Source organism: Vespa velutina, chromosome 8, assembly GCF_912470025.1.
Source record: "Vespa velutina chromosome 8, iVesVel2.1, whole genome shotgun sequence".
Taxonomy (NCBI): domain Eukaryota; kingdom Metazoa; phylum Arthropoda; class Insecta; order Hymenoptera; family Vespidae; genus Vespa; species Vespa velutina.
Genome location: NC_062195.1, coordinates 255744 through 266374, shown reverse-complemented (window position 1 = coordinate 266374; position 10631 = coordinate 255744). Strand labels below are relative to the sequence as shown.

General features: G+C 43.4%; 1 protein-coding gene across 3 annotated transcripts in view; it reads left to right on the top strand.

The window, feature by feature from the left end:
- The first annotated feature begins 625 nt into the window (after positions 1-625).
- The window catches only part of LOC124950938 (spectrin alpha chain), a 37906-nt gene continuing 27900 nt past the window's right edge, over positions 626-10631 (top strand). The window contains exons 1-2 of one of the 3 annotated variants that reach the window (XM_047498501.1): positions 626-911; positions 1100-1195. The gene's annotated coding sequence lies outside the window, so the exon portion shown is untranslated. Of the gene's footprint in view, positions 912-1099; positions 1196-2337; positions 2570-8821; positions 9186-10631 lie in introns of those variants that run through there. The other 2 variants (XM_047498503.1, XM_047498502.1) reach the window with 2 other exon arrangements.

Genomic DNA, 10631 nt, shown 5'->3' with positions numbered 1-10631 from the left:
GCAGTAGTTGATGCGATGACAAAAGATCAAACGCGATTGGCCAAATGGCATTCCCTTTTGGCCAATAGAAAACGTAAGCGACACTGGTATCGAAGACTGGTGGCAACAAAAGGAACAAAGACTGCGTCCACCGTGAAGTTGCATCGTTCGAGTTGCACCTAATAATTTTTATCATTATTTTTATCGAATTTAATATTTTCAACGTACGAAAAGAGATATAATTTTCGTCTATCTATAATCTTTTATATACTCTTGCAATTTGTCGTCGGTGACGAAGAGACAGATCGTAATAAGTTGAAAAACAAGACAGTCTTCCTATAAACTTTTCATTCATATTTCTTGTACGCGTTGGATCGTATCTTACGAGCGACCACAGGGAGCTCGAGTATTTACGAAAAGGATCGCTCGATTAATGACTCGTATGATTCGTTTTGATTTTATTTCAGATAAAATCAAAATGAAGCTGTCGATTCGGATGGACGACAGATGGCGCGCCAAGTGATAATCGAAATGCGCGCCGTTAAGTATACAAGTTGGAAGGGAGAAAAAAGGTGGGGAGTTTAGTTTACCGGACAGGAAGAGAAGAGTGGGAATGGGGCAAGTCGGTCGAGCGGGCGAATACGAAAGCGACTCGGAGACATTGGCGCAGACCTCCTTAGTTGTTCGGGCACGGTCGAGCACACTAACGGATAGGAAAATTGACGTACGCCGCACGCCGCACGCCGCACGCCGCACGCACGCACGCACGCACGCACGCGCGTCGTTCACCGCTGCCACCGCTGGATTCGTCCTCGTGCGTCTCCTATTTCGAACGAGTTTAGTAGCGGTATTCCGTATTCTGTGCGCGAGTGCCGTGATAAATCTTTCGGAAGGACGTAAAGATCGAGAGAAGCCGTACGAGGATTTGTGAAGTAATTTTCTTTTCTCTCTCTCTCTCTCTCTCTCTCTCTCTCGATCGATCGATCGATCTATCTCTCTCTGTCTGCTCCATCCTTTCTTTCTTTCTCTCTCTCTCTCTCTCTCTCTCTCTCTCTCGATCTCTCGATCTCTCTTCGTCTCACGGGTAGATCAAGTCTTAAACGCTGGTGTTTCTTTCAAGTGCCTCCACCGGTTTTTGGGTTATCGAGGATTTCTTCTCCGTTCGGAAGCCAACGGACCGGATTTTTCGGATAAGATCGAGGCACGAGAAGCGAAGGTAAGCTTTCGTTCCAATTTTTAACGCGAACTTTTTTATTTCTCGCGGAAAAGCAAGTTCGGGTTAAACGATTTTGCTTGGAGTTAGTGTTGTGTGTGCGTGTGTATGAGTGCGCGCGCGCGCGCTCGATACCCAATGGAATTCGACGTGTTCGGCCTTCCTCTCCTTCGGCGCTCCTTCGAAAGTCTCTCTTTCTCTCTCTCTCTCTCTCTCTCTCTCTCTCTCTTTCTCTCTTCTACGCCATTCGAATCGCGAAACGCGCGCGTCCGCGTTCTCTCTCTTTTTTTCTCTCTCTCTCTCTCTCTCTCTCTCTCTCTCTCTTTCTCTCTCTTTCTCTATCGTGAGACTCTCGCAAGGACGAAGCTCGCGACGCAGTCGTAAACGCGGAAGGAAAAACATATATGTATGTGTATATATATATATATATATATATATATATATATATATATATACACACACACACACATACACGCACACACAAACACGCGCGTATACATTCATTCGTACGTACGTAGACAGCCGAGAGCTGTGTATAATTCGCGATCGTGTGTCTTAACCGGTAATAAGAGATTTCTTCACGCCTTCGACGATACGAGCAGCTTTTCGAGATTTATTCGACAATCGTATCGGAGTAGCCTACGTACGTGCCTTGTCGAAAGTACACGCTTCGAAATTTATCGCTCTCAAACAGGTTGTATATATATCTACGTGCGTACGTACGTTCTCGCGTTTATAAGTCTATCCGTTCTTTTTTTCCTTTTTCATTTTTCCTTTCTTCCTCGTCGTCCATTCTTCGTTTTCTTAATCGCATCGCGAAATTTTGACGTTACATTCGCATTTCTAGAATCACCGACGCGTCACTCCGACCAATATCATGTTTCTTTATTTCCTTTCTTTTTTTTTCTTTTCGACTCACGAATTAATCCATTCTCCAATGGAAATTTCGAGAAAGAAGAAAAAAGCGATAACGATTTGTACTCTTATACGACATATGTAGACGAATTTTTCTAAAGAGAGATAACGACTTAGAAGGTCGTTTTGAAACCTCTTTATCAAGAGTACACATCGTTGAAATAGTCGATAATAGTCGCTATGTCGTTGGATCCTACGATTTGGATCGTTAGTTCGGTTTGGATCGTTAGGCGGAGAATTGAAAAACTCGATCCTGGAAAGCGGATCGTCTCTCTACTCGAGTTATTCGAAGGACCGTGCCTACCGCATGTTGCGTTTATAAATAATGATAATAATAATGAAAAATAAGAGATCCGACCGAAGATGCACGGATCGGAAATCGAGATCTTATTACTCCGCGAGCACTGAGAGTCTCACCAGCCGGTCGAAAAGTATCAGAAACGCAAAATATACGAAATATACGTAAGTAGGTATTATAGCCTGGTATAATAAGATAGCTTACGTATTTACCTATGCGAGAACTAACGGAAAGTGATACGAGAGAGAGAGAGAGAGAAAGGGGAGGGACTAATAAGGCCCTCCGGGGGGGTGTCATTGGAGTCGGACGAGGAACGTAACTCTCTCTCTCTCTCTCTCTCTCAATGGACCTTTCTTTTTTTCTCGAGGCATAGACCGAGCCGAGTAGTAAAGTCGTGTCGCGTCTTAGACGCGAACGAAGGATAAACTACAGGATCACGAATGCACGCTCGCGCGCATCGAGCTGCCGCTTCGAAGTCGCTGGACCGCTCTTGGAACTCGTACGTATGCGGTCATGGTGTCTCCTGCTTCTTATTGTCTCTCTCTCTTTCTCTCTCTCTCTCATGCGCGTGCGCGCGCATTCCTTCTTTTTATATCTCATTCTTTCCGTTCTCACCGTCGTCGAAGCGAATCGAAAGAGAGATCCTTGCCGAGTCCTGGGAGTCAGCGGGAGCAACGAACACTCGCGACTCGGGTTACGACATCCGTCGTATCCGCGATTTACGTGCCTCAGCGAGAAAAGCGCGAGTCCTCCTCGAAAAGAGAGGACTCTTTTCTCTAGGCTTACGCTTTAGACTGATTTTTAATATATTTCATTTTTGGAAAAGGGAAAAGAAAAAAAAGCAACAACGAATAGCAACGTCGAAGCGGCGCAGTGACTTAAACGATGAGCCAAAAGGGATTTTTATTTAGAGGGACTCTTTAGTCGTCCAAGGTTCGCAAAATGACGTTTCCTTTTTTTTCCTAGCTCGAATCAAATCATTTCTATTATTAGTTATCGCGATGATCTCTTCGAAGAAACGCTCGCGAACTTCCTCTTGTTTTCGCGAATGGCAATGAGCTTGGAAAAAGATCGCTTGGCTTATTGCGCAAAAGAGTCGCGGAGGAGTATATTTACTCGGCCGATAGGTTATCTATTCTATCTCGTAATAATTGAATTTATGGCGAATTAGCGAGCGAGCGAGCGAGCGAGGCATCCCGTATCTCTCTTTCTTTCTTTCTTTCTCGGTCGCTTGCATATATACTCGCTTGTACTACGTACTCGATCGGTTCGAGCCGAGGCAAGTTTCGTACGACGGTATCTGTGTCGCTCGTAACTGTACACGCGATTTGCGCTACGTCGATATACCGAAACGTTGCTAATAAACAACGAGTCGTTCGTTTTTTAAAAGATCGAATCGAATGGTGCAAATATGTACCGTTATAGGAGGGGTCGATAAAACGACAACGACAACGGTCGACGGTAAAAGTTCCTTTAAATCCGTCCGAACTTTTATTAAACTAAAAGATATTCCGTTGAATACGGAGCAATTATATTCCGCGTTAATTGTCGCGTACGAGCTTTGTCTTTGGAAGTAAGAGAATGGAACCCACTCAATTCGACCGAACGATTTACAATTTCCGCGAGAAAATTTGAGATCGTTTGGTTTCTCTCTCTCTCTTCTTCTCGCTATAACGGATCGCCTTTCTTTCGTTCCTTCTTCTCTTTCTCGCTTCGAAAACGTTCGTGGTTTACGGTCAGCGGTTACGAATAATCGGTACTTACGAATAAACTCGGTACGGATAATCGGTGCTTCAATTTGACGACGTCAAATTAGGGAAGATAAAAGGAGAAACGAGAAGAGGAAAGAGATAACTCGAGACGAAAGGAGAGTTTGCGAAGCAACGAGCTACCGTCGTCGTCGTCGTCGTCCTCAAAGTAGAAGATCTTTCGTTTCTTTGGAAACGAAAAGCTAATCGTTGTCTCGTTTTTCGTCACGATCGCGCGAACGAAAATCTTCCGAATCCATGGTGCGAAGCGCATTGAAAAGCCACCGTTAAGAACGCGCGTCAACCTATGCCGCGAGGACACACGCTGGAATTTCGATTTTTCTCATCGACTTTCTAGCCCGTTCGTGACGTCACGAGACGAGAACTATCGTCGAATGCATTATAATGCGGGGAACGTGAGAGCTCGCGCGTCCCACTCCCCCATCGGGGACCGGGACGAATCCGATTCATTAGCGCAAGAGAGCGGGCTAGAGAACAAAAAGAGAAATAGAAACAGGTGTTCTACCTCGAGAAACTCGTCTTTCTTTCTCTCCTTTGAGTTATAAGAAGAAGAAGAAGAGAGGGAGAGTGTAGGCAACTAGGTGCCTTCGCTTTCGTATAATCATCTAGCAAATGTCTTTGGGATAATATCCGTCAATTTTCTTTTCTTTTCCTAGCGTACAACTTTTCCTTTTATTTCGCTTCGAGTAGATTCACGACTATCGATAGACGCTCGGTGGATAACTCTCTCGTAGAAGCACACGGATTACCACCGCGACTCGATGCGATGGACCGACGACCGACCGTCGTTCCTCCGCGAGGAGAATTCTCCTTGGACGATAGATACGATCTTTCGAAGGATTCGCCACTTTCACTCCTAAGAGCTAAGCAAGCCGTCCTCCCTCCCTCTCTCTCTCTCTCTAAGTACGGAGTTACGGAGAGTAACTCGCTTCGTCGCCGAGGCTCGTTTAAAGGTCCATTACGAGAGTATGCGAGGCACAGCTCTCTCGGCGAAACGTAATCGAATTCATCTCCTCGCAAAAGTCAAGACGGATCATCTCGCTTACTGATCGTGAATCTTTTCAAATTGCTGGCGCGACATGATAAGAGCTTTTTTTACACCTTGTAAATAAATGATACGAAAAATGATTTCCCCCCCCCAATTACGTCAAGTACCTTTTTACCATTATTCATGTGCCTCTTTCGTAAATGAGTTTTCTTAGAAAATGAGAGATGGCTCGTTGAAGCGTCATTTGAATTTGCCGCCTCGCGCTCCGGGCCACCTCCATTGTATTCATATCCGGCGGGACGAATTTCGCGGGCGAACGCGAAACGAAACGAAACGAACGTGTTGTTCCCTCGACGGCGCATAATGGAAAGATGGAAGAGCCCGAATGTGGCACGTGGGAGTATAAAGGCCATTAAGGCGAAATTTACAAAGGGCGTTTGCCGAGCGTTTAAGATGCCGCACGAAGATACGTCGACGCGATCGTAACGCATATAATAATCTCTCCCTCCCTCTCTCTCCTTTTTTATTCCTTCTTTTTATTGCAACGTGTTTCGTTCGAAAAATTACCACTATTTCAAAACGTTGCTTCCCTTTTCCCTGCAAGATTTAGATCCCGTGGAGAAGGTCTTCTCCTTTGATCGTCTTTTTTTTTTTTTTTTCTTTTTTTTCTTTATGTTTCCTTCGAACGAATGAAAGGGGGCGAACTCGGCGCAAGCCATGAATAGCCATTCTTAACCCCGCTTTTAAACAATACGACTCTCACAACCTGCGATTCGTTGCCCAATCGTATTTCGTGAAAGTCGCTATTCCGCATTCTTAAGATGTGCACGGAAGAGCGCGCAGAGCGTAGAATGATTCATTCGCACGGTGTGGCGTCGTAATATGCCGCATTCGTTGCAGTAATTAAGCACACCGATTATCGTCCGAGCGAAATCGATGGGAAACGACTTGCGAGCTTTCGGTCCGATCCAGAAATGATTTACTTTCGACTCGGTAAACTTTGCAAATCGCATAACGCGTACCATCGTTTCCGCGTTTTTGTATAACAATGTATTATTACTCATCCGATTGAGTTATAGATGACAAATCGAGGCGTGGAAGTCGATTCTTTTAAACGGTTACGTCAGTCCTAGATTACGCGATCGTTTGTCTTTTCCTTCTTTTTGGTAATCGTCATTTTTTCATTTGCAGGCACATTAAACACGACTTAAAGCCATTTTTCAATCGTATAAATAGCGTCGTTTCTCGCATAGTTCCTTTGACTCTTTCTTCTTTAACTCATTGTATCGCGCAACTTTACACGTTCGGTCGGCCCTGCGTCTTATCTGTGTCTTAACGCCCGTTTTCAAATAAATTATTGGGCCCCGATGTAAATGCCCTGTCATGCTTCACTACTCCTCCGCTATTTCATGTAATTTATCTATCTTGATACACTCTGTTTCTTTCGTTAGATATATACATGGTATGTACGTAGATACATCGCGCATAGGTATATATAGTATATAGGTTTTACTTTGGAACCGAAAGCGAGTCAATCAAATATAAGCGTTTAATTCGAAAGACATTCGTGTAACATTTTTTAGCTCGTTCGTTTACTTTTTTTTTTTTTTCTCCTTATCAATCGTTTGAGCTTGGCACTTTCGATTGTAAGATTATTTCTGTTTTTACTACTAATTGAAAGTTCCTCCTCCCTCGCTCCTCTCGTCGCTTGAACTTCGTTCATATCGTTAGAAGAGATAAGGAGATCGTTTCGCCGCTGTCACATTGTCGCTGAATGACAAGGCAAATAGATCACAGCCGATGTCATTAATTTAACACGAGTAGAAAAAGTGAAGAAAAATTATCGTGAAAATCCCGCGAGACAAAATGCTTTTTTCTCTTTCTTCTTTCCTTTTTTCTTCTTTTCTTCTCTTTTCTTTTCTTTTCTTCTTATCGGCAATCGTAATAAGCGTTTTCCTGCAGTTGAACAGCGGGATCGTTGTTACTTAAATGTACGCTCGCGGCGTACTCAAAGATTACGAGGTCAGTAATAAACGAGTCGTTTGTGCAAACGTTACGTCGGATTACTCTCTCAACTTTTTCATATATTTCCCATTCTCTCGGGGCCTCCGCAAAGCGATTAAAAGCGCATTAAAAGGCGCGCTCGAGTAAACTTTAAGAATCTCGCTGCGGAAATAAGTATTAAAATTCAAATTCGTTGAGATTCGAATTTACACGTGTAACTCGCGAAACGAGGAAATAAATCGTCGAACTCTTAGAAACGCGGCATATTAAGACCGTGGTCACGTCCGGGTACGGACGACACGCCTATGGTTTCGTTTCATTTTTCGAACGATCGCGAACCATCTGCGCCAAGCTGACCAGAGATTTGGAGCAAATTACGAGGGAAACTGTTACGTTCGTCGTCCTCGTTGTGCCAAAAAAATATAGAATATTCTTCTCTTTTCCCATAAAATAGTCGTTAACGATAAAGCGATAAAGAAATCGTATTACGTAAGGTACAGTAAGCCAATACTGTTTGACCGAATCGTCCTTAACGCTACGCGCATTAATCCGACGGAACGAGATCGTATCGTATCTTAAGCGAACATCTTTTTGTTTTGGATTATACGAGAAATCCCGATCGTAGAGAAGATGTCGCAAGCAACTATCGGCACGGAAATTGCAACGACTACGGAATAGCCTCTTGCTTTCGAGCGATGAAAAGCCAGAGCCAGGAGTATCGACCGTAATAATTACATTTTACGAAGTGATGGACGAGCACTGAGGTGAAAGCTGAATATTAATTTCACGGTGGTACGCGACGACAGCACCGGAGGTGTTGATTCTTCTTCATTCGAGTCGACGACGGCAGGATTCATCCTCTTCGTTCGCAACATCGTTTCGAGGTCTAACGACGTTCGATTCTCCATTTGTCCCTTAACCCTTCCTCGTCCTCTCTCTTAGTCGATTATATCGCACGCTTCATTAATCAGTTTCTCATACTGGATGTTCCAAGGCACGCTCGACTTCTCTTATTATTCGCGCTAGAGAGGACACTGCGACTCGACACTGCGAATAACCTCTGGGACGTTGATCGATCGTTTACCTTTAACTTTTCCTCCGGTCTTTTACGAGTCTTTCGGGAAAACAGAGAGACAGAACGATTCTTTTTTTCTTTTTCTTTTTTTCTTTTTTTCTTTTTATCGAGAACGCGAGAGAAATCAGCCAGAAATTTTTCGTCAAAAATCTTGTTCCACGCGAAGGACACAGGAACGTTACATTTTTCTATTCGCTTACGATCTAGGACGAAAGTTTCTCGAAAAACTCGTATCGGCGAAGGTTGCGACAGATATACGGTAAAAGAAAAAGAGCTAGATACATGTACGTATACGTATGCCAGATATGTAGATGGAATGTCGGTTCCAAGCCAAATATAGACGTGTCGTCATACGTTTTGAACTTGCAAGGCATACCCAGAGCATGTTTGTCCCCCCATTTCCTCTCTATCGCGCGCAGATGTTTGTCTCTCTGCGTGTGCGCGCGGCCGAACGAACGATGTTTGCCCGTGATATCAATGTCAACAGAAAGAGCTCGTATACATGGGGGAGGAGAGAGAGAGAGAGAGAGAGACTACTTATTGTTAGTCTCCTCTTCTATCCAGTGTATCACGCATCGTACTACAGGATTGGAATTGATGCGAACGCCGATAATAATACGGCTCCTATTTCGCTTTGACGGCCGCACCGGTGCGGTCTTTTCGCTTCTCTTTCACTCGTCTTTTTCGATGCGTTCACCGTATTTCCGGTGTAATTTCGCACTTCCTCGCGGCAACAATGTTACCTCGTTCGAACGGCATTTATCGGCAACGAACGCGACCTAGAAAAGAATTGGAAAGTTCGAACGTGTATTTGTTCAATTCCTTTTCGAATTTCTTCTCGAGCGTACAAATTGTGAATTATTAGAAATAACGAAGAATCGAGCTGGCTGGAGTAGACAAGTTTTCGAAGACGACATTATCGAAAGAAGATACAGACGCCCTTCGTTAGTTGACAATTCTCTCGAAATTTAATCGACACCGTCCGATACGCCGAGTCCATTTCGATGTACCAATCGTATTAATGCGATGCGATAAGAAGTCAGAGAGAGAGAGAGAGAGAGATCTGTTCTAACGTTAATTAGCTCCATAATTAATGGTACACTTTCGTAATTTTCATTAAGGCGCTTACGCGCACCTAATAATGAATATAACCGCGATTCTCGCGTTTAATTTCTAATTAACGTGCCATTTAGATTTATCATTTCGTAGCAAGGAATGTAAGCGTTGCGAGTATCTTGTCATTATTATTACACTCGTTAAAGAGGCCGAACGAACAAACGAACAAACCTGTAAAGTATACTTAATAATCTAGCTATTAGAAAGGCTCGTTTCTTTAATTTCCTGCCATCGTCGAAATTAAACATTACGAACGAGTAAAAATCTAGCACTTGGATCCGGAGAAAACTATTTTCAAGTTTCGATCACGAGTACGTACTTAGAACTTTTTTAATGTAAATTAATCTAAATTCTAAGCTCGTCTTTCTTCGGCTATTCGCTCCTCATTATCATTCGTCCGTCGAGACGTAATACACGTGGCGCCAAACATGTACTTCTACTAGAGTTTATCTACGAATGTGCTTCCAGTCGACGTTCTGCTTCACTGACCTGGGATATTCCACGATTCGGAAAAAAAAAAAAAGAAAAAAAAGATATTCAAGGAAACGAGAAATCTCTCTTCTTTTCGCTACGACCCGATATTCCGGGCTATACATTTATCATTGTCAACGACGACGCTATCGACGAAAGATAATGTAATGCTAATTTATTCGGCTGTTTATATCGATCGATCGCCGTTTGGACCTCCTCTTCCTCTATTTTTCGTCGGAAAAAGTTTCTTCCTCTCTCATTTATAGATTCGTCATTGATCGAGTTTAGCGTGCTGCGTTAGTCTTTAAAGCGTCGAGAGAATCGAATTAAACCAGTTACAGACTCGACGATTGGACTATATAGAGTCATCCCGCGTATTTCCGCGATAAAGGGAAAAAAGAAGAAGAAGAAGAAGAAGAAGAAGAAGAAGAAGAAGAAGAAAGGAGATAAAAAGAAAAGTTCGAAATATATGAGCGGGGTCATGAATCGCTTTGTTTTTTTGCTCGATCGCATTAAAGTAGGAAAATGCAGCGACAAAAAGTGCACGTGCTACGAGTGCGCTGTATTTAATAGGCGAAACGAAGATTGTTAATCTTTTAAATAAGCAGTGACAACGTGAAATTCGTTAAACGAGCTCGTTGCATCGTCTCCCTATATATGCATACGTACGCGATAACACGTGAAATATTTCTATTTTAATTTCTCGGACATTATCCAACGATTTGTCCCACGCCAATGCTCGTTGCACATAGGTACGTGATTCTTTTGAACGGCGATATACGCATACTCGCGCACACGCGTTA